Source organism: Schistocerca piceifrons, unplaced genomic scaffold, assembly GCF_021461385.2.
Source record: "Schistocerca piceifrons isolate TAMUIC-IGC-003096 unplaced genomic scaffold, iqSchPice1.1 HiC_scaffold_539, whole genome shotgun sequence".
NCBI classification, from domain to species: Eukaryota; Metazoa; Arthropoda; class Insecta; order Orthoptera; family Acrididae; genus Schistocerca; species Schistocerca piceifrons.
The window spans coordinates 289,801-311,948 of record NW_025728776.1 but is presented as its reverse complement, the minus strand read 5'-3'; the positions used below and the strand labels follow the sequence as shown (position 1 = coordinate 311,948).

Sequence of the window (22,148 nt, the reverse complement as noted above, 5' to 3'; positions counted from 1 at the left end):
GTGTCAGGAAGTTTCATATTAGCGCACACTCCGCTGCAGAGTGGAAATCTCATTCTAAAGTACATCAGTACTTATCCATTGTATCATGACTGTAGTGCCAAACAGTAAAATGAAAGTTGCTTGCCAGTCAAAAGAAACGCCATTCTTAAATACTGTATAGCGGAAAATAGTCAGCAAACTGAAGTGCCAAATTAACTTGTGCAAAGTGCGAAACATGCTGTAGCAATTAAAACACACAGCAAATGTGAACATTCTCATTAAAGGCATTTAATAGACATTCTTATTTTCCTTTATGGTCGAATTTGTAAACTTCGTGTATTTTTCATTTTGCTTTGAGACCACCTGATGATAAAATGTTGAAATTGCAATCGTGATATATAATTAATAAAAATTTTTGGTATAACCTAAGTGGAATGACAATTAAAAAAAAAAAAAAAAAAAAAAAAAAGAGGGGGTATGATTCCTGCTTAGGGTGCAGGAGGTCCCGGGTTCAAATCCCGGACGAGCCCTAGCGTTTTGTGCAAACTGATCGTACGTCAGTGGCTGAGTCAGCGCAAAAAGCTCGCCGTCAATATCAAATGAATTTCTTATTCGATGTGAGCAATTGACACTCTGGTCCGACGCGTGAAGGCGATTACGAAGGTTTCGGGTACAGATGGTAGCAGATGCATGTTAGTAAGTCTTGCTTTAAGTGATGAATCCGCCCAGGATCGAACCAGGGACATTCTGCGTGTTAGGCAGACGTGATAACCGCTACACCATGGAAACAGCTTGTGTGCACCTTACTTCACAGACAACTTGTAGTGATGTTGCCATCGTGGTACTTGCAAAACGAAGGGACATGCTGCAGATCCACACACGAAGTGGCTCATTGGAGGACAATACGACATAGGCAGGAAAATACTGGTCCCGCCCGGGATCGAACCGGGGACCTTCTGCGTGTAAAGCAGACGTGATAACCGCTACACTACGGAAACGACGGACCCGGCGAGTCCATCCTTGTTGACTCGAAGTTGCCTCAGCCTTTCTCTCGTCGGCGAATGCACACACGACAGTTCTTTTGTCAGCCTGGAACCCATCACAGCCGAGGGCTCAAGAAGTCTTCGGGGTGCTCGAGAGGGTGTCTGCCGTAGCACCCCTAACGAGATAGCGGCGTTTAGCGCAGTCGTTATTGCAAGTCATATCAGCAAAAGTAATCACTTTCTCAGCAGCAGGCAGTGCGAGCCCAGCGGCAGCTCTACATGAAGGTACCAATAGCCCAGGAACGCCGCCGACCGCGGGAATTCGCGCCGCCCCCATCCCGCCAGCGTACACGAGACTTCCAGGGCACCCTGGACGACATCGAGGGACTGGAATAATTGGCAATCGCCGTGTCACAGGGCTCGTTGGTCTAGGGGTATGATTCCTGCTTAGGGTGCAGGAGGTCCAGTTCCGCTTGAGACGCGACAGCGATCGGACGTGCTGTGTATTCGATCCGCCGTTTCCCTCGGGTTGTGACTATTTACTTTCTGTGTGTGACCTTTCTTTGTCTTCTTTTCTTCGTTGTTTCGTCGCCTTAGTGTTTGTGCTGTGTCTTGTGTTGTATAGCGGCTTTTGCCGCATTAATTAAGTGTTATGGCTTCCCGGTTGTTTCCGCGGAAGTGTACTCTCAGTTTTCAGTTTAACAAGGCCACCAGGAATGTTCAACCAACTTCGTTGGAAATTCACGAATGGATTGTGGATACGATTGGCATTACATCGGACCAGGTACATACGGCGTATTTTGACACAGAACTTTACTGCTTTTTTGTGAAATTGTTGAACCCGGTTTTGTTAGATAAGATTTTACTTAAACATGGTGAGCAAGTGTCGTTCCGTCATAGAGATGGTTCTGTTAGCAGTGTTACTGTTTCAAATGCGGAAATTACGTATACCACAGTTCGGGTTTATAATTTACCCCCTGAAGTTGAAAACAGTTATCTCAAGGAAGCTTTGCTTGGTTATGGTACCGTTCGGTCAATTCGAAATGAACGTTGGTCTGCACAACATAAGCTGCAATGTTATAATGGTATCAGATCGGTTGAAATGCATATTACGTCGAATATACCGTCCCATCTGGTTGTATGTGGTTATCGTGTTCATCTTACTTATGAGCGGCAAGTTGGTACGTGTTTTCTATGTAATGAAAATGGTCATGTTCGTGCTAATTGCCCTAAGCGGGTGTTTGTGCTTAAAAATGGGCTAGCACAACGCCGCAAATTAACGGTTGCCGATCTTGTGCCAGCAGCTTCCTCCACTGTCTCGTGTCAGCCTCCTGCAGTAGACTCTTCACAACGGGTGACACCTTCCTCTGATGCAGGTTTTCCCCCGTTACCCACTCGCCCAGATGTATCGGCTGCTTCTGCACCGATCCCGTCTGTTTCCAATAACAAACGCCGTCGTGCTAGTGATACCGGTAGCACTGATGACGAAGCTGCTGTTTCGCAGCCGGTTTGCGAATCTGACGAGAGAATTCCGGAATCTCCCATGCTTGTTTTGGATTCTGTTCCCACTGTCTCTCCTGCTTTGCCTGATGACGTCAAACTTGCTGCCACGCCGTCGGCGCAAGATCCCCAACATTCGGTCGAGGTGGTGTTGACATCCCTCCCGACCCAGGCATCACAACATGTTGACGACACTTCGGTGCAGACAGCTGTTTGTCGGAAAATCGCTTCTAGAACTGCGCACTCCGCTTCAGCGGATTCCAAACCTCTCTCTCCACCTCCTACACTTCCAATACCTACACCTTCTGCTGCCGGTGCCGATGTTACTGATGCAGTTTTCCCCTTGCTTGCTCCTTCTTCTGATTCCTCTCGCCCTGCTAATCCTTCGGATGCCTTGCTTGACGTGCCTGATCTCGAACCCCCCACTCCACCTGCTCTTGAATCTGGTGTGCATCAGATACGCCGTCGGGTGAAAGTGCCCCCCAATCTTCACGCGGTGCGGTAAAAACACAAGCATGCAAAGGACGACTCTGATTCCGTTGATACCGGGCAATCACCCTCTGCCATGTCTGATGTTGATGATCTGGATGTAGTTGCTTCTAATGTGGTGTAATTAGGGTTCACTTTCCCTTTTTTGGTTGATGTTGCAGGCGTACACGTTTATTACCTTAAATATAAATAGCATTCAATCTGCTCTGAAGTTAGCGCCTCTGCAGCAGTTCATTTATGACTCTGCAGCTGATGTTGTTTTCCTGCAGGAAGTCTCCGTTGCACACCTGTTTGTTCCTGGCTTTCGCACTATTATAAATTTTGCGCCTGAGTTTTCCACAGGTACTGCCTTACTAATTCGTGACGGTATCCCCGTTACCGAAATTGAGCTCTTAGACTCGGGAAGGGGTATTGGTTGTCGGTTATTTGACACAACCTTGGTTAATATTTACGCCCCCTCTGGTTCCAGCAAACGGCAGGAAAGGTCTCGTTTTTATAAGGAGGATCTGATTTATCTTTTACGCAAAAATCCTGCGACTTTGATATTGGGGGGTGATTTTAATTGTGTATTACAAGATAAGGACCAATCCCCTCATTTTAATTATTGTGTCGAGCTACATTCTCTTGTACGTCAACTACGACTACGCGATGCGTGGGAGGTTAAACACCCCACTTTAGTTAAATTTACATTTTTTACTGCCACGTCAAGTAGTCGACTGGACCGATTGTATATTTCTGATCCCCTTAGTGTTTTTGTTTTAAATGTAGATGTTATTCCAGCCAGTTTTACGGATCATTGTGCCCTTGCGGTTATAATTAATTTGGAGCGTCAGCCTCTGAAACTTTATCGGCCGCTGTGGAAGTTAAATGTCTCCTTGCTCGATGACCCTGACATCGAACCTCTAATACAGACGGCGTGGGACATGTGTTTACGTTCTCTGCGATACTATCCGTCTAAGCTTCACTGGTGGATCCACTGTGCGAAGCCAAAACTACGTCGCACTTTAATGTCCTACAGTTATAATAGAGCGCGAGATCTGAAACTGACTTTTGAGTATTATTATTCGGTGCTTCGCAAACTTTATGATACTTCTCGAATGACAGGTGCCCACCTTTCTGAGATTCGGAAAATTAAAGCCAAGTTCCTTAGTATTAAACGGCTTCAGAAGGAAGGATTGAAGATTAAATCTAAACCGCCGTCCACCTTAGCACATGAAATGACTTCCATGTACCATCAGTTTCGTCACCACAAGCACCATCGACGTGTATTGATTGACGGCCTTGTGGCAGCTGATGGTCGCCGGCTTACCTTACAGAATCAAATAACCCATGAACTTACCTGCTACTATGAGACCTTATATGCTGTGGCTGATTCTGATCCGCTTGATGTTGACGAGATTTTAACTGCTATCCCATCGGTTTTAACAGAGGACCATAATATGGAATTTTAGCTCCTTTTACTGCAGACGAAATTTCAGCTTTCATTGCTTGTTCACCATCTCACAAATCTCCTGGTCCGGATGGCCTTCCTAAGGACTTTTTTGTTCGCTTTTGGACTATTATAGGGCCTGTTTTTACGGATATAGTAAATGAAATTTTGAATGGTGGCACAATTCCAGACGATTTCAAGAGAGGTACGGTTGTCCTGATACCAAAATCTGCTGGTTTGAAGACAGCTAGTGACTTTCGTCCTTTAACCCTTTTAAATTTTGATTATAAGACGGCTGCTAGGGCTGTTAATGCACGTCTATCCCTCTTGCTTACACCTGTGATAACTCCTTGTCAAAGCTGCTTTCCGGGGCGGGGTATCGTGATGTCGTGTCGATTGTCGCTGTTACCAATATTTCCTGTGCGCTTTTATTTGTTGATTTTAGTAAGGCTTTTGATCGTGTGTCCCATTCGTTTTTGGAGCTTCTGCTGCGCCGTCTCGGTTTTAATGAAAAGGCGCTGCTGGTACTTAAGAATATGACGACTGGTATTTCTGCTAAGATTGACATTAATGGCCAGCTAACGAAGGTCATTGATATTAAACGTGGCGTCCCGCAAGGTAGCCCTTTATCCATGACCCTTTATGCTCTCTCCCTTCAACCACTCCTCACACGTCTCAACTCGACACTTCGTGGTCTTACGATTTCTGGGGTTACCCTGACAGCAACAGCTTATGCTGATGATTTGGTTGTTTTGCTTCGTTCCACCGCAGAAGTGCCGCAGTTGAAAATGGAACTAGATAAATTTTCTGCGGCCTCAGGTTCTCGTATCAACCCCCGTAAAAGCAAACGCCTGAATTTGCGGGGCTTTGAACGTGTGGTTGTTCCGTGGGTTACGGCTGTTGAACACCATACACATTTGGGTATCTATCTTGAACGGTGTCCTCTTCGCATGGCTGCAAAAAACTGGCAAGTGGCCATTTCCAAGCTTCAAGGTGTTTTATTAGAACACTCATGGCGTTCGATACCGCTACTGCAAAAAAAGCGTGTATTAGACACTTACGTTTTATGTAAAGTATATTACGTTGCTCAATTGTTTCCGCTTCCCCGACTGCAGGGTGCAAAAATGGTCCAGCTTCTTAACAGGTATATTTGGCGGGGGCACATTTTTAAATTACGTTGTGATGTTCTTACGAAGCCGCGACTTGAGGGCGGCTTGTCGTTAACCGATGTCCGTGTCAAGGCTGCTGCCCTTTATGTTAAGCGAACCCTCCATCTTTTATTTTCTGAGTCCCCGACTGTTACTTCGCGATTATTCCATGTCGTTCGTCCTGCGAGCTTGTCACCGCCAATTCACGTTGGGCCTCTAAATGCGAAGCTACGGCATGTTCGGGACTTCTATATTGAGATTAGTTATCTAGATCTCCACTTACAACGTCGTCCTGATTTCACTACGCGAACACTGCTTGAAAAATGGCACAGGTCTTCTTCATCCAACCCGGTTGTTTTGCAATATCCCCGCTTTAATTGGCGTAACATATGGACGAATATTAGCTTACCCGTTCATTCTGCAACTGTTGCCTCCCTATGGTATAAGATAGTTAATCAGCTGATTCCTACCAACGAACGACTTCATCGTATAGGTTTAAGTGTCACTCCGCTTTGTCAAACGTGTGGTTGTATTGATACACTCCCACACCGATTTACCTGCGCTGACCGTCTTCGCATGTGGTACTGGCTGCGCCGACAATTGGCGTTACTCACCAAAAGCTCGGAATCAGCTTTTACAACTGATATTCTCTGCTGGCCGGACACGGTTTTTTATCCCCGGACAAAGAACAACACCATTATGTGGCTTCTTGGCCGTTACATTTCTTCAGTGGTTGATGGTGATGGTATTTCTGATTTTATTTCGTTTACTGGTTACATGCTTCATGAGTGCTGGGCGCAGAAATCTTTCCCACATCTTAAGAGGGACTTTGCGAATATGCTTAGTATTGTTTTCGAAAAGCAGGGGGTTGGTTAAGTTTCCATTTCTATTGATCGCTCCTGTGCCAGGTTCACTAATGGCACCGGTATAGGGGCATACTGATCTACCTTCCTGATAGGGAAGACATTCTCACTAGTTTTTAGTTATTTTGCCTTCCTGTTAAGCTTTTACCTGTTTGGATGGATAACGATTCCTAAGAAGCCTGTCCACATATGACTATTATCGGACTCCGATCCAAGGACAATTACATCGTATTAGTGACACTGTGCTCCAGTGCAGGGAGGAGGAGACGTCGTGGCCAGGCCTCGGGATTCGACCCCTGCCCACCGCGCCTCCACCGACCTGCCCTGGGTCATTACACAGGAATACCCAAAAAAAAAAAAAAAAATAGCTCAGTTGGGAGAGCGTTGAACAAAAACATAGTGATCAAAGCGTAAAAAAAAAAAAAAAAAAAAGAAAAATCGGCTAGCGCGTTCGGCTGTTAACCGAAAGGTAAAAAAAAAAAAAAGGTATGATTCCTGCTTCGGGTGAAAAAAAAAAAAGTGGTAGAATGCTCGCCTGCCACGCGGGCGGCCCGGGTTCGATTCCCGGTCGATGCATCATTTTGCTTTTCCCGCGATAATGCTGCCGCGTGGCTTGAGCGCTTGAGATGCACGATCCACAAGAATGTGTAAAAAAAAAAAAAAAAAGGGGTATGATTCCTGCTTAGGGTGCAGGAGGTCCCGGGTTCAAATCCCGGACGAGCCCTAGCGTTTTGTGCAAACTGATCGCACGTCAGTGGCTGAGTCAGCGCAAAAAGCTCGCCGTCAATATCAAATGAATTTCTTATTCGATGTGAGCAATTGGCACTCGGGTCCGACGCGTGAAGGCGATTACGAAGGTTTCGGGTACAGATGGTAGCAGATGCATGTTAGTACGTCTTGCTTAAAGTGATGAAAAAGTGTTTCCGCCCGGGATCGAACCGGGGACCTTCTGCGTGTTAGGCAGACGTGATAACCGCTACACCACGGAAACTGCTTGTGTGCACCTTACTTCACAGACAACTTGTAGTGATGTTGCCATCGTAACTAAAAAATTCAATAAATGTGGTACTTGCAAAACGAAGGGACATGCAGCAGATCCACACACGACGTGGCTCATTGGAGGACAATACGACATAGGCAGGAAAATACTGTTCCCGCCCGGGATCGAACCGGGGACCTTCTGCGTGTGAAGCAGACGTGATAACCGCTACACTACGGAAACGACGGACCCGAGGAGTCCATCCTAGTTCACTCGAACTTGCCTCAGACTTTCTCTCGTCCGCGAATGCACACACGACAGTTCTTTTGTCAGCCTGGATCCCATCACAGCCGAGGGCTCAAGAAGTCTTCGGGGTGCTCGAGAGGGTGTCTGCCGTAGCACCCCTAACGAGATAGCGGCGTTTCGCGCAGTCGTTATTGCAAGTCATATCAGCAAAAGCAATCACTTTCTCAGCAGCAGGCAGTACGAGCCCAGCGGCAGCTCTACATGAAGGTACCAATAGCCCAGGAAGGCCGCCGACCGCGGGAATTCGCGCCGCCCCCATCCCGCCAGCGTACACGAGACTTCCAGGGCACCCTGGACGACATCGAGGGACTGGAATATTTGGCATTCGCCGTGTCACAGGGCTCGTTGGTCTAGGTTGTCGGAGGTGATTTCAATTGTGTTGTCCATCGGAAAGACCAGACTCCACATTTTAATTATTCTCAGGAGCTTCATGACTTACTTAAAACTATGCGATACAAGGATGCCTGGGAAGTCCTCTTCCCTACGTTAGTCAAATATACGTTTCTTACTTCGGCCTCATGTAGTCGCATTGATCGAATATATGTCTCTGAGAATATTAGCACTCACGTACTAAATGCGGACGTCATCCCCACGTATTTTTCCGACCATTGCGCTCTCTCCGTTTCCATAACATTGGTCAAGCAGTCCACTCGCGCATACCGCAACCAATGGACCCTCAATATCGCGCATTTGAAAGATGACGATCTTGAAGATTGCGTTCTCGACACGTGGACGAAATGTTTAAGATCAATTCAGAATTACGGAACCAAAACCGAGTGGTGGGTCAAAATTGCTAAGGTGAAGTTGCGACAAACATTAAAAAATTACAGTTTTCACAAAAGTATGGCAGAAAAACGGACTATTGAATTCTACTACACGGTTTTACGAGAACTCCATGAACAGTCACATGGGTCAGGCACTCACCTAGCACGGATCAAACGAGTAAAAGCCAAACTTTTAAGCATCACACGGAAACGGTTAGACGGATTGAAAATCAAATCAAAAGCAAAATCTCTGTTGGAGGATGAAACAACTTCATTGTACCATTTGATGAAACATCAGTCTAATCGGCGACGTACTTTTATTGAGGATCTCAAACTAGAAGACGGTAGGGTACTCACAGACCAAGGTGACATTGTCCGTGCACTCCATCGGCATTACGAATTGCTCTACAACGAGGACCAGTCTGATAACTGTGATGGCTTTGAAGTCATCGACTCATTACGTAATTTAATCACCGTAGATGACAATAATTCCTTGTTTGTTGACTTCACAGTCGACGAGGTGTTCGACCTGGTCAAGACATCTCTTCCAAATAAATCGGCGGGTCCAGACGGTATTCCTAAAGAGTTTTATCAACGGTATTGGCATATCATTGGAACAGTGTTTACTGAGGTCATCAATGAACTCGTGAGAGGAGGTGCAATTCCATCAGAACTCAAAGAGGGCAAACTTGTCTTGATACCGAAAAGCACGGGCCACAAGAAAATCGATAACTTTCGTCCTCTCATGCTCATGAATTATGACTATAAAACATTAGCAAGGGCGGTTAAAGAACGGATGACTCCCCTACTCCGGAAAGTTATCCACACTCATCAAGCCTGTTTTCCTGGACGGACAATAATGACTACCATCTCTGAATTTCGTGATTTGATTTCTGTTGCTGCAGTTACAAATATTAAATGCGCGATCTTATTCCTAGACTTCTGCAAGGCCTTTGACCATGTCAGTCATCGATACGTGGAACTTGTTTTGCAGCAGCTGGGGTTTTCGGATCGTGCGGTGCGTATCATTCATCAACTGATGACTGGAATTACGGCGAAAATCATTGTAAATGGACAGTCTACGAAAGTCATTCATGTTCGGAGGGGCGTTCCGCAGGGCAGCCCGCTGTCAATGTTGTTATATGTTCTCTCGTTGGAACCTTTTCTACGACAGATCAATGGACGATTGACTGGAGTGACTGTTTCTGGGGTCACCATATCCGCCAGAGCTTACGCCGATGACGTAGGAGTTGTCATACGACACGGCGGTGAAATAGCCATCCTCAAAGCAGAGATTGATAACTACAATAGAGCATCAGGTGCGAAGATTAACGCACAAAAGAGTAAGTTGTTGAATCTTCGAGGCTTCGAGGACGTACATATCTCTTGGGCCACTCTGGTGGACCATCACAAGACGTTAGGCATAAGCTTCAACAAGTGCCCCATGACGATGACAGCAACCAACTGGAGAGAGACAACCAACAAGATACGAGGAGCGCTGCGTGAACTTCGCTGGCGCTCTACGAATCTCCTGCAGACAATTCGAATCATAAACACCTATGTTTTCTCTAAAGCGTATTACGTTGCACAGATCTTTCCAGTACCTAGAATGCAAGCCACACTCATCATGAGACTGGCTAATAGACAAGTCTGGAAAGGGAATCTTTTTAAAGTGCGACTCGTCACCCTGACCCATTCGAGGGCAGCAGGGGGTTTAGAACTCACTAACATTGCGAGGAAAGCGAGAGCGTTGTACTTAAAAAGAACCTTATTTACGGTTAATCTTGCCCACAGTAACGTCACTTCTCAACTATTCCAGGTAGTCCGGCCAGAATGCATGAAACCACCGATCAACGTGGGAAAACTAAACTATAAGTTAAAGCATATACGAGAATTTTACGTAGACATCAGCTACTTAGGTGATGACATTCTCCGCGCGACCAACATAACTTCCAAGAAACTATTAGAACACTGGGACACATCTGACATCCCAAGTAAAATCGAAGTACAGTATCCGGCCATTTTATGGCACAATGTATGGACCAATATTAACCTCCCTATTCACTCCTCTGAGGTGACGTCCACGTGGTACAGAGTCGTCAATGACATAGTGGCCACCAACGAAAAACTCCAAAGGATTGGGCTTAGTGACACGTATTACTGTTGTCAATGTGGACTGGTCGACACTCTCCTCCATCGCTTTACGTGTGCCGGGCATCTGCGAAACTGGGATTGGACTAAGACCAAAGTTGGAATCCTCACCCGCCGTGGTGGACGAAATCACACAACAGAGATGCTATTACGCCCACAGGAAAAATACTACCCTGCAACCAAACACAACAGTGTGATGTGGCTCTTAGGCCATTTCGCAAACTATGTAATAAACGTAAAGGGACCTGACAACATAATAGACTACAAATTGTACATGGAAACGGCCTACTGGAGAATGAAAGCATTACGCCAATACAAAAGCCTCTTTGGGAACATGCTAGATATTGTTTTTGAGAAGACTGGTGTAGGGTAAGCGTCCATGATAAGTTACGAGTACTTCGCTTGGCCAGACAACGTGAAAAAAAAAAACGAAAAAAAAGAAAAGAAAAAGTGACTAGGATACTTGGCTTTCACATAGGAGGACAAAAATCAAACTAAAAAAAATAAAAATGGATCAGGCGTCGGACTTCGGTATAAAAAAAAAATAAAAATAAAAAAAAAAAAAAGTGGCTAGGATACCTGGCTTTCACCCAGGAGGCCCGGGTTCGATTCCCGGTACCGGAACGGAATTTTTTCCACACGAGTCGTGACAAGTTTGAAAAAAAAACAAAAGAAAAAGGGGTATGATTCCTGCTTAGGGTGCAGGAGGTCCCGGGTTCAAATCCCGGACGAGCCCTAGCGTTTTGTGCAAACTGATCGCACGTCAGTGGCTGAGTCAGCGCAAAAAGCTCGCCGTCAATATCAAATGAATTTCTTATTCGATGTGAGCAATTGGCACTCGGGTCCGACGCGTGAAGGCGATTACGAAGGTTTCGGGTACAGATGGTAGCAGATGCATGTTAGTACGTCTTGCTTAAAGTGATGAAAAAGTGTTTCCGCCCGGGATCGAACCGGGGACCTTCTGCGTGTTAGGCAGACGTGATAACCGCTACACCACGGAAACTGCTTGTGTGCACCTTACTTCACAGACAACTTGTAGTGATGTTGCCATCGTAACTAAAAAATTCAATAAATGTGGTACTTGCAAAACGAAGGGACATGCAGCAGATCCACACACGACGTAGCTCATTGGAGGACAATACGACATAGGCAGGAAAATACTGTTCCCGCCCGGGATCGAACCGGGGACCTTCTGCGTGTGAAGCAGACGTGATAACCGCTCCACTACGGAAACGACGGACCCGAGGAGTCCATCCTTGTTCACTCGAACTTGCCTCAGACTTTCTCTCGTCCGCGAATGCACACACGACAGTTCTTTTGTCAGCCTGGAACCCATCACAGCCGAGGGCTCAAGAAGTCTTCGGGGTGCTCGAGAGGGTGTCTGCCGTAGCACCCCTAACGAGATAGCGGCGTTTCGCGCAGTCGTTATTGCAAGTCATATCAGCAAAAGCAATCACTTTCTCAGCAGCAGGCAGTGCGAGCCCAGCGGCAGCTCTACATGAAGGTACCAATAGCCCAGGAAGGCCGCCGACCGCGGGAATTCGCGCCGCCCCCATCCCGCCAGCGTACACGAGACTTCCAGGGCACCCTGGACGACATCGAGGGACTGGAATATTTGGCATTCGCCGTGTCACAGGGCTCGTTGGTCTAGGGGTATGATTCCTGCTTAGGGTGCAGGAGGTCCCGGCTTCAAATCCCGGACGAGCCCTAGCGTTTTGTGCAATCTGATCGCACGTCAGTGGCTGAGTCAGCGCAAAAAGCTCGCCGTCAATATCAAATGAATTTCTTATTCGATGTGAGCAATTGGCACTCGGGTCCGACGCGTGAAGGCGATTACGAAGGTTTCGGGTACAGATGGTAGCAGATGCATGTTAGTACGTCTTGCTTAAAGTGATGAAAAAGTGTTTCCGCCCGGGATCGAACCGGGGACCTTCTGCGTGTTAGGCAGACGTGATAACCGCTACACCACGGAAACTGCTTGTGTGCACCTTACTTCACAGACAACTTGTAGTGATGTTGCCATCGTAACTAAAAAATTCAATAAATGTGGTACTTGCAAAACGAAGGGACATGCAGCAGATCCACACACGACGTAGCTCATTGGAGGACAATACGACATAGGCAGGAAAATACTGTTCCCGCCCGGGATCGAACCGGGGACCTTCTGCGTGTGAAGCAGACGTGATAACCGCTCCACTACGGAAACGGCGGACCCGAGGAGTCCATCCTTGTTCACTCGAACTTGCCTCAGACTTTCTCTCGTCCGCGAATGCACACACGACAGTTCTTTTGTCAGCCTGGGACCCATCACAGCCGAGGGCTCAAGAAGTCTTCGGGGTGCTCGAGAGGGTGTCTGCCGTAGCACCCCTAACGAGATAGCGGCGTTTCGCGCAGTCGTTATTGCAAGTCATATCAGCAAAAGCAATCACTTTCTCAGCAGCAGGCAGTACGAGCCCAGCGGCAGCTCTACATGAAGGTACCAATAGCCCAGGAAGGCCGCCGACCGCGGGAATTCGCGCCGCCCCCATCCCGCCAGCGTACACGAGACTTCCAGGGCACCCTGGACGACATCGAGGGACTGGAATATTTGGCATTCGCCGTGTCACAGGGCTCGTTGGTCTAGGGGTATGATTCCTGCTTAGGGTGCAGGAGGTCCCGGGTTCAAATCCCGGACGAGCCCTAGCGTTTTGTGCAAACTGATCGCACGTCAGTGGCTGAGTCAGCGCAAAAAGCTCGCCGTCAATATCAAATGAATTTCTTATTCGATGTGAGCAATTGGCACTCGGGTCCGACGCGTGAAGGCGATTACGAAGGTTTCGGGTACAGATGGTAGCAGATGCATGTTAGTACGTCTTGCTTAAAGTGATGAAAAAGTGCTTCCGCCCGGGATCGAACCGGGGACCTTCTGCGTGTTAGGCAGACGTGATAACCGCTACACCACGGAAACTGCTTGTGTGCACCTTACTTCACAGACAACTTGTAGTGATGTTGCCATCGTAACTAAAAAATTCAATAAATGTGGTACTTGCAAAACGAAGGGACATGCAGCAGATCCACACACGACGTGGCTCATTGGAGGACAATACGACATAGGCAGGAAAATACTGTTCCCGCCCGGGATCGAACCGGGGACCTTCTGCGTGTGAAGCAGACGTGATAACCGCTACACTACGGAAACGACGGACCCGAGGAGTCCATCCTAGTTCACTCGAACTTGCCTCAGACTTTCTCTCGTCCGCGAATGCACACACGACAGTTCTTTTGTCAGCCTGGATCCCATCACAGCCGAGGGCTCAAGAAGTCTTCGGGGTGCTCGAGAGGGTGTCTGCCGTAGCACCCCTAACGAGATAGCGGCGTTTCGCGCAGTCGTTGTTGCAAGTCATATCAGCAAAAGCAATCACTTTCTCAGCAGCAGGCAGTGCGAGCCCAGCGGCAGCTCTACATGAAGGTACCAATAGCCCAGGAAGGCCGCCGACCGCGGGAATTCGCGCCGCCCCCATCCCGCCAGCGTACACGAGACTTCCAGGGCACCCTGGACGACATCGAGGGACTGGAATATTTGGCATTCGCCGTGTTACAGGGCTCGTTGGTCTAGGGGTATGATATTTGCTTAGGGTGCAGGAGGTCCCGGGTTCAAATCCCGGACGAGCCCTAGCGTTTTGTGCAAACTGATCGCACGTCAGTGGCTGAGTCAGCGCAAAATGCTCGCCGTCAATATCAAATGAATTTCTTATTCGATGTGAGCAATTGGCACTCGGGTCCGACGCGTGAAGGCGATTACGAAGGTTTCGGGTACAGATGGTAGCAGATGCATGTTAGTACGTCTTGCTTAAAGTGATGAAAAAGTGTTTCCGCCCGGGATCGAACCGGGGACCTTCTGCGTGTTAGGCAGACGTGATAACCGCTACACCACGGAAACTGCTTGTGTGCACCTTACTTCACAGACAACTTGTAGTGATGTTGCCATCGTAACTAAAAAATTCAATAAATGTGGTACTTGCAAAACGAAGGGACATGCAGCAGATCCACACACGACGTGGCTCATTGGAGGACAATACGACATAGGCAGGAAAATACTGTTCCCGCCCGGGATCGAACCGGGGACCTTCTGCGTGTGAAGCAGACGTGATAACCGCTACACTACGGAAACGACGGACCCGAGGAGTCCATCCTAGTTCACTCGAACTTGCCTCAGACTTTCTCTCGTCCGCGAATGCACACACGACAGTTCTTTTGTCAGCCTGGATCCCATCACAGCCGAGGGCTCAAGAAGTCTTCGGGGTGCTCGAGAGGGTGTCTGCCGTAGCACCCCTAACGAGATAGCGGCGTTTCGCGCAGTCGTTGTTGCAAGTCATATCAGCAAAAGCAATCACTTTCTCAGCAGCAGGCAGTGCGAGCCCAGCGGCAGCTCTACATGAAGGTACCAATAGCCCAGGAAGGCCGCCGACCGCGGGAATTCGCGCCGCCCCCATCCCGCCAGCGTACACGAGACTTCCAGGGCACCCTGGACGACATCGAGGGACTGGAATATTTGGCATTCGCCGTGTTACAGGGCTCGTTGGTCTAGGGGTATGATATTTGCTTAGGGTGCAGGAGGTCCCGGGTTCAAATCCCGGACGAGCCCTAGCGTTTTGTGCAAACTGATCGCACGTCAGTGGCTGAGTCAGCGCAAAATGCTCGCCGTCAATATCAAATGAATTTCTTATTCGATGTGAGCAATTGGCACTCGGGTCCGACGCGTGAAGGCGATTACGAAGGTTTCGGGTACAGATGGTAGCAGATGCATGTTAGTACGTCTTGCTTAAAGTGATGAAAAAGTGTTTCCGCCCGGGATCGAACCGGGGACCTTCTGCGTGTTAGGCAGACGCGATAACCGCTACACCACGGAAACTGCTTGTGTGCACCTTACTTCACAGACAACTTGTAGTGATGTTGCCATCGTAACTAAAAAATTCAATAAATGTGGTACTTGCAAAACGAAGGGACATGCAGCAGATCCACACACGACGTGGCTCATTGGAGGACAATACGACATAGGCAGGAAAATACTGTTCCCGCCCGGGATCGAACCGGGGACCTTCTGCGTGTGAAGCAGACGTGATAACCGCTACACTACGGAAACGACGGACCCGAGGAGTCCATCCTAGTTCACTCGAACTTGCCTCAGACTTTCTCTCGTCCGCGAATGCACACACGACAGTTCTTTTGTCAGCCTGGATCCCATCACAGCCGAGGGCTCAAGAAGTCTTCGGGGTGCTCGAGAGGGTGTCTGCCGTAGCACCCCTAACGAGATAGCGGCGTTTCGCGCAGTCGTTATTGCAAGTCATATCAGCAAAAGCAATCACTTTCTCAGCAGCAGGCAGTGCGAGCCCAGCGGCAGCTCTACATGAAGGTACCAATAGCCCAGGAAGGCCGCCGACCGCGGGAATTCGCGCCGCCCCCATCCCGCCAGCGTACACGAGACTTCCAGGGCACCCTGGACGACATCGAGGGACTGGAATATTTGGCATTCGCCGTGTCACAGGGCTCGTTGGTCTAGGGGTATGATTCCTGCTTAGGGTGCAGGAGGTCCCGGGTTCAAATCCCGGACGAGCCCTAGCGTTTTGTGCAAACTGATCGCACGTCAGTGGCTGAGTCAGCGCAAAAAGCTCGCCGTCAATATCAAATGAATTTCTTATTCGATGTGAGCAATTGGCACTCGGGTCCGACGCGTGAAGGCGATTACGAAGGTTTCGGGTACAGATGGTAGCAGATGCATGTTAGTACGTCTTGCTTAAAGTGATGAAAAGTGTTTCCGCCCGGGATCGAACCGGGGACCTTCTGCGTGTTAGGCAGACGTGATAACCGCTACACCACGGAAACTGCTTGTGTGCACCTTACTTCACAGACAACTTGTAGTGATGTTGCCATCGTAACTAAAAAATTCAATAAATGTGGTACTTGCAAAACGAAGGGACATGCAGCAGATCCACACACGACGTGGCTCATTGGAGGACAATACGACATAGGCAGGAAAATACTGGTCCCGCCCGGGATCGAACCGGGGACCTTCTGCGTGTAAAGCAGACGTGATAACCGCTACACTACGGAAACGACGGACCCGACGACTCCATCCTTGTTGACTCGAAGTTGCCTCAGCCTTTCTCTCGTCGGCGAATGCACACACGACAGTTCTTTTGTCAGCCTGGAACCCATCACAGCCGAGGGCTCAAGAAGTCTTCGGGGTGCTCGAGAGGGTGTCTGCCGTAGCACCCCTAACGAGATAGCGGCGTTCCGCGCAGTCGTTATTGCAAGTCATATCAGCAAAAGCAATCACTTTCTCAGCAGCAGGCAGTGCGAGCCCAGCGGCAGCTCTACATGAAGGTACCAATAGCCCAGGAAGGCCGCCGACCGCGGGAATTCGCGCCGCCCCCATCCCGCCAGCGTACACGAGACTTCCAGGGCACCCTGGACGACATCGAGGGACTGGAATAATTGGCAATCGCCGTGTCACAGGGCTCGTTGGTCTAGGGGCACAGTCGGCTTTCAGCCGTGTTACCGTGCGGACGGGCTCAGCGCGCCGGGCAGTGCTCCGCAGGTGTTGTTGTTTACCCGCTAGCGCGCGGTCGCGTCGTTGTCTTGCCGTATAGTACCTGTACCGACCCGACATGGCGTTCTCATATCGAAAAGCTACAATCAAACTAACGTTCAACGCATCGTACACGAGACCGAAGGCCCATGAAATTGAACGGTTTCTACGAGACATCATGCACATCGAACCACAAGAACTGATAGGAATTCATCTGTCTATTGTAACCAGCACGGTGTACCTCAAACTGATTGACGAAGCGGCCTGCGACAGATTACTCCAACGATCTGCAAACGGCTTTCGCTTCTGTCACGCAGACGGTAACGTGAGCGTGGTAGGAGTTGACCATGCTGGTCTGGGGGTGCGTACCGTGCGCATCTTTGAACTACCGTTCGAAGTTCCTGCCAACCTAGTCGTTGATGCGCTGCGGCCATACGGCACAGTTCTGAGCCACACAGAGGAGAAATGGAACACATTCGAAACGTACCCTGTCCTTAACGGGGTACGACAAGTGCGCATAGAACTTAAGAAGCACGTTCCATCGTATGTTTTCGTGGGTGGCTGCCGCGCAATTGTTATATATGATGGACAACCGAGGACCTGCTCGGGCTGCGGCCAGGAGGGCCATGTTAGAACTGAGTGTCTGCAGCGCCGCCTCGTTCAGGTGCCCCGCAATGAACTTCCCCAACGATCCACTATGACCTCTCTCCCGCTCACATATGTGGAGGCGGCACGACATGATGTGATGGATGATCAAAACCTGCTACCTCCTCAAGCCGCTGCCAGCTCCGTTGGAGAGTCAGCGCCGTCGACGACGCCGCAGCCCAACGGTGCAGAGGTTCCTACAGCCTCCGCCCACCGCAGCGTCGTGGGCACCCAGCCACCGTCACTGTCGGGATCAGACACAGGGGTTCCTAGCGACCGAGACTGTGTCGAGCCCCGCCCTCCAGTGGATGTCGAATCTCGGACCCGAAAGCAAAAATCACCCAAGCGACACAAGAAGAGGCGATTGTCAGCTGACGAACAGGACAGGAATGTGAAGCCGGCGGAAGACATCGACTTCGTTGACTCGCCCACAATTGCAACGGACTCCAGTGGCATCATTCACTAGAAGGTGCCTGAAGACAAGGAACACTCTCCTAAATCTGGTGGCCCAGAAAACGAGGCGCACTGCGTCGACTCTCAAAATGTGAGCTCCTGTGAAAGCGTCCAGCCCCCAATGACATCACAATCGTCTCTTGGTGATTGGGCAGACGATATGGAGGCAGATGACGCACAGCAAACATCGATATCTCCACTAGAGCCCATGGCTGACAATGAGCCCGGAGGGCTCTGCCAGTCAGGGACTCCTACGGCACAGTAATGCACAGCATGCAGGTGGATGGCTGTGTGGTGTGTGGTGTGTGAAATCACTGTGGGATTGCACCGGCACACTGCCTCCGCCACTTGATATGTCTCAGTCATACCGTGTGGGAACAGTCAACGTAAATGGTGTCCACTCCACTGTCAAGACCCGCATGTTACACGACATGATCAGAGCGGCAGACTTGGACATTGTCCTTCTCCAGGAGGTCCGTCCCGAGCTGTGTTTAGACCTATATGGCTACACCACGTACAGCCTACCCGTAGGTGATGGCGCAGGAGGAACGGCCATCCTTCTCCGAGATGGCATAGACGCGACGGACGCGACGTACTTGCCGAACGGACGAGGCATCGCACTCACACTTGGCGCAGTGCGCCTCATTAACGTCTACGCTCCCTCCGGTAATTCGCACCGTGGTGACAGGCATGTCTTCTATTCGGAGGAGTTGGCCCCACTTTTGCAAGGAAATATGGACCATTACATAGTGGGCGGCGATTTTAACAGTGTTCTGCGGCCCGAGGACCAGATACCGCATTACGTCCCATGCCCGGCTCTACAAGCATTGATACGTGACCTCGCGCTCCACGACACATGGCTCTTACATCATGGGACCCAGAGTGGATATACGCACTTTACCAGCCATTCTGCCAGTCGTCTGGACCGGATATACGTCTCGCGTGCCCTCCGCACAGCAACCCGTGATGCAGAACTCTGGCCGACGGCCTTCACAGACCATCTCGCGTACATCTGCACTGTCACCTTGCCCCGACAACTCACAAGACGCAGCAGGGGCCCGTGGACGCTGAACGTCTCCCTCCTTCGCGAGGAAGCGTGTCGGCGAGCAGTCACTGACACGTGGCGTCGATGTATCAGGCGCCTGCCTATGTATGCTTCCACGTTACTGTGGTGGCTGGGATGTGTCAAACCTGCCCTCCGAAAGACCTTGATGGCCTACGGGCGTGACAGATCGCACTGGCAAAGGGCGACATCGGAATTTTATTATACAGCGTTACGTGAGCTGGCGACGCAACCGCCGTCTCCCGAACGTCAGATGTCCGTACAGCGCATCAAAGCTCGTCTACTTCGCATCAGGACAGAGCAGCTAGACGGTGTTCGCATCCGTGCGCGAGTACAAGACTGTATCCCCAACGAAACAGCGTCAGTGTATCACATTGTGCGCGAGAGGCGCCACCGCAAACGTCAGCTCATTACGGCGGTAAACACGGAGGACGGCGGGCGCGCAGTGACACAAACGGACATCGCGCACACGTTCGCCAGACACTATGGGACCTTGTACATGGAAGATCCGCGAACTGTACGTGATTATGACGAGCTGTTGCACGATTTTCCCGCCCCTCGGGAAGTGGCACCCGATGATAGTCTGCTGTTGCCCATTACACCCGACGAGCTGACATCGGCCTTGGCACGTGGAGCACCGAACAAGTCGCCTGGACCGGACGGTTTACCCCTGGAATTCTACCGCACTTTTTACCACCTTATGGGTGACAAGTGGCTCCAAATGTTTCAAGACCTGATCCGCCCTGATTTCACTGTCCCCACAGAATTCACAGAAGGCATCTTGATCCCAGTTCCGAAACCGAATGGTGGTTGTAGGTGGCAGGATTTTCGCCCACTCACACTCCTCAACAACGACTACAAGATCTTCGCCCGTATCCTCCGCGCACGTCTCCACACCGCTATCGGGAAAGCCATCCACACCGATCAGACATGTTTAGGTGGTGTCAGCAACATTCATACGGCGTTAGGAGCACACCGCGACGTAATTGCTTTGACGGCGGCCTGCAAAATACGAGGCGCCCTTGTCGCCGTAGATTTTGACCACGCATTCGACCGCGTCGATCACGGCTTCTTACGCGCAGTTTTGCAACACATGGGCCTCTCTCCGGAGTCTGCACAGGTGGTCCTTCGACTGGTCCACGGAGCGCGCTCCCGCATGATGGTCAACGGTTATCAGTCTGGTCACATTGTTGTTGGACGGTCAGTGCGACAAGGGTGCCCCCTGTCGGGCATATTATTTGCTGCAGCGCTTGAACCAGCTTTACATGGTCTACGGCAGCGATTAACTGGTATCTCCTTGCGGGACGTGACCTTTTGTTGTGGTGCATTCGCCGATGACGTGGTGTTCCTGGCCAGATCAGAGGATGAAATGCATATGGCACTACAGTGGCTACGCCAGTACGGGGCGGTCGCTGGGAGCGTCATCAACGTGAAGAAGACAAAATACATGGATGTCGGAGGGGGGATTTCCCACACAACGGCGGTGCCCTTTGACAAGGTGCCCGTACTCAAGTGTTTAGGAGTGCAATTCTATAGCAATGTCCGCCGCACGGCAGCGGCTACGTACCGCCGGCTCCTACACCAGACACGTGCTCTGCTGCAGGACAACAAACTGCGTCGCTTGGATATGCTCCTCAGAACACGTTATGTCAACACCTATCTTGTCTCAAAACTGAACTATTTTGCGCATATCCTTCCCTTGACAGCTACGATGGCCGACAGATTTCAAGCAGCATATGGACATTTCGTAAGCACCGGTCTGGTTTTTAAAGTCCGATACGCCACCCTGACACTGCCGCAGCGGGCGGGCGGTATCGGTTTAATTCACGTATATAACCGTGCGCGATCGCTTTATCTCAACACTATGCGTCGCACGTGGACCTCTGCCCACTGACGGGCACCCTGATAGCGGAAGTGGCACCACACTCTCTGCATCCCCCGGTTTCTGTAGGACACATTTCACCGGCACTCACCCACATCAGAGACTTCTTTATTGACTTCAGCTACTTACGGTCAGAACTTCCGACGACACGGAAGCCCAGCACAAAAGACTATTATCGCCTCTATCAGCAGCGGCAACCTGTAAATACGGTCACCCACAGACATCCTGAAGTTGCCTGGAACACGGTGTGGCGAGCGGTACACACGCCTTTTCTACCTACGACGGTGCGTTCAGTGTGGTACGTGGTTGTGAATGGGAAGTTCGCTACTCGTCAGAGGTTACATTCTATACATCTGACGGACGACCCCTTGTGTCCGATATGCTCAGTCGCTGACTCGGATGCACACCGGCTGACGTGTGCCGCGACCAGCGAGTGCTGGCTACTGACGCAGCGCATGCTGGCATTACTCTTGCGGCGATTGCCGGAGTCTATCTCCCCTGATGACGTATTGCGCCCAGACGTCGTATACTTTCCATCAACCAGAACGAACGCCGTTAACTGGCTAAAAGGCATGGCCGTTTACTACATATTTTGCGATGCTCCCAAAGGCACACTCGACTTTTGGTCCCTATTGATGACGACACATGCAGCTTTCAGCCGCCACCCGAAGTACAGAACTCGTTTCGCAAATTATTTAGGTTCATTATTTGCGGATCCTCCTGCTCACTGGGGCGTTCCGGGTATGAGACGCTGAAAATGAAGAAGAATCCTGGAGCATATTGATCCTCTACGGACGGAATAGGGGGGAACCCCTCCCAACAGACGAGAAGACGACTCGGACGCTCGGCTACGGCAGTTGTAGGATCTTTCTTTGTAATGAAACACAAATAAATCTATAATAAAAAAAAATATTATAAAAAATTAAAGAAATAAATAAATAAAAAG

General features: G+C 49.8%; 20 non-coding genes across 20 annotated transcripts; 5 read left to right on the top strand and 15 right to left on the bottom strand.

Moving 5' to 3' along the window:
- Positions 1-904: 904 nt before the first annotated feature.
- On the bottom strand, positions 905-977 carry Trnav-uac. Its single transcript has one exon. It is a non-coding gene; the product is annotated as a tRNA-Val (tRNA).
- Positions 978-7,309: 6,332 nt separating this feature from the next.
- Trnav-aac lies at positions 7,310-7,382 on the bottom strand. The gene has a single exon. It is a non-coding gene; the product is annotated as a tRNA-Val (tRNA).
- Positions 7,383-7,540: 158 nt separating this feature from the next.
- Trnav-cac lies at positions 7,541-7,613 on the bottom strand. Its single transcript has one exon. It is a non-coding gene; the product is annotated as a tRNA-Val (tRNA).
- Positions 7,614-11,521: 3,908 nt separating this feature from the next.
- Positions 11,522-11,594, bottom strand: Trnav-aac. Its single transcript has one exon. It is a non-coding gene; the product is annotated as a tRNA-Val (tRNA).
- A 158-nt stretch (positions 11,595-11,752) lies between these two features.
- Trnav-cac lies at positions 11,753-11,825 on the bottom strand. The gene has a single exon. It is a non-coding gene; the product is annotated as a tRNA-Val (tRNA).
- Positions 11,826-12,227: 402 nt separating this feature from the next.
- Trnap-agg lies at positions 12,228-12,299 on the top strand. Its single transcript has one exon. It is a non-coding gene; the product is annotated as a tRNA-Pro (tRNA).
- Positions 12,300-12,493: 194 nt separating this feature from the next.
- Positions 12,494-12,566, bottom strand: Trnav-aac. The gene has a single exon. It is a non-coding gene; the product is annotated as a tRNA-Val (tRNA).
- A 158-nt stretch (positions 12,567-12,724) lies between these two features.
- Positions 12,725-12,797, bottom strand: Trnav-cac. The gene has a single exon. It is a non-coding gene; the product is annotated as a tRNA-Val (tRNA).
- A 402-nt stretch (positions 12,798-13,199) lies between these two features.
- On the top strand, positions 13,200-13,271 carry Trnap-agg. The gene has a single exon. It is a non-coding gene; the product is annotated as a tRNA-Pro (tRNA).
- A 194-nt stretch (positions 13,272-13,465) lies between these two features.
- On the bottom strand, positions 13,466-13,538 carry Trnav-aac. Its single transcript has one exon. It is a non-coding gene; the product is annotated as a tRNA-Val (tRNA).
- Positions 13,539-13,696: 158 nt separating this feature from the next.
- On the bottom strand, positions 13,697-13,769 carry Trnav-cac. Its single transcript has one exon. It is a non-coding gene; the product is annotated as a tRNA-Val (tRNA).
- Positions 13,770-14,171: 402 nt separating this feature from the next.
- Trnap-agg lies at positions 14,172-14,243 on the top strand. The gene has a single exon. It is a non-coding gene; the product is annotated as a tRNA-Pro (tRNA).
- A 194-nt stretch (positions 14,244-14,437) lies between these two features.
- On the bottom strand, positions 14,438-14,510 carry Trnav-aac. The gene has a single exon. It is a non-coding gene; the product is annotated as a tRNA-Val (tRNA).
- Positions 14,511-14,668: 158 nt separating this feature from the next.
- On the bottom strand, positions 14,669-14,741 carry Trnav-cac. The gene has a single exon. It is a non-coding gene; the product is annotated as a tRNA-Val (tRNA).
- Positions 14,742-15,143: 402 nt separating this feature from the next.
- On the top strand, positions 15,144-15,215 carry Trnap-agg. Its single transcript has one exon. It is a non-coding gene; the product is annotated as a tRNA-Pro (tRNA).
- A 194-nt stretch (positions 15,216-15,409) lies between these two features.
- Positions 15,410-15,482, bottom strand: Trnav-aac. Its single transcript has one exon. It is a non-coding gene; the product is annotated as a tRNA-Val (tRNA).
- A 158-nt stretch (positions 15,483-15,640) lies between these two features.
- Positions 15,641-15,713, bottom strand: Trnav-cac. The gene has a single exon. It is a non-coding gene; the product is annotated as a tRNA-Val (tRNA).
- Positions 15,714-16,115: 402 nt separating this feature from the next.
- Trnap-agg lies at positions 16,116-16,187 on the top strand. The gene has a single exon. It is a non-coding gene; the product is annotated as a tRNA-Pro (tRNA).
- Positions 16,188-16,380: 193 nt separating this feature from the next.
- Positions 16,381-16,453, bottom strand: Trnav-aac. The gene has a single exon. It is a non-coding gene; the product is annotated as a tRNA-Val (tRNA).
- Positions 16,454-16,611: 158 nt separating this feature from the next.
- Positions 16,612-16,684, bottom strand: Trnav-uac. The gene has a single exon. It is a non-coding gene; the product is annotated as a tRNA-Val (tRNA).
- Between the last annotated feature and the right edge of the window lie 5,464 nt (positions 16,685-22,148).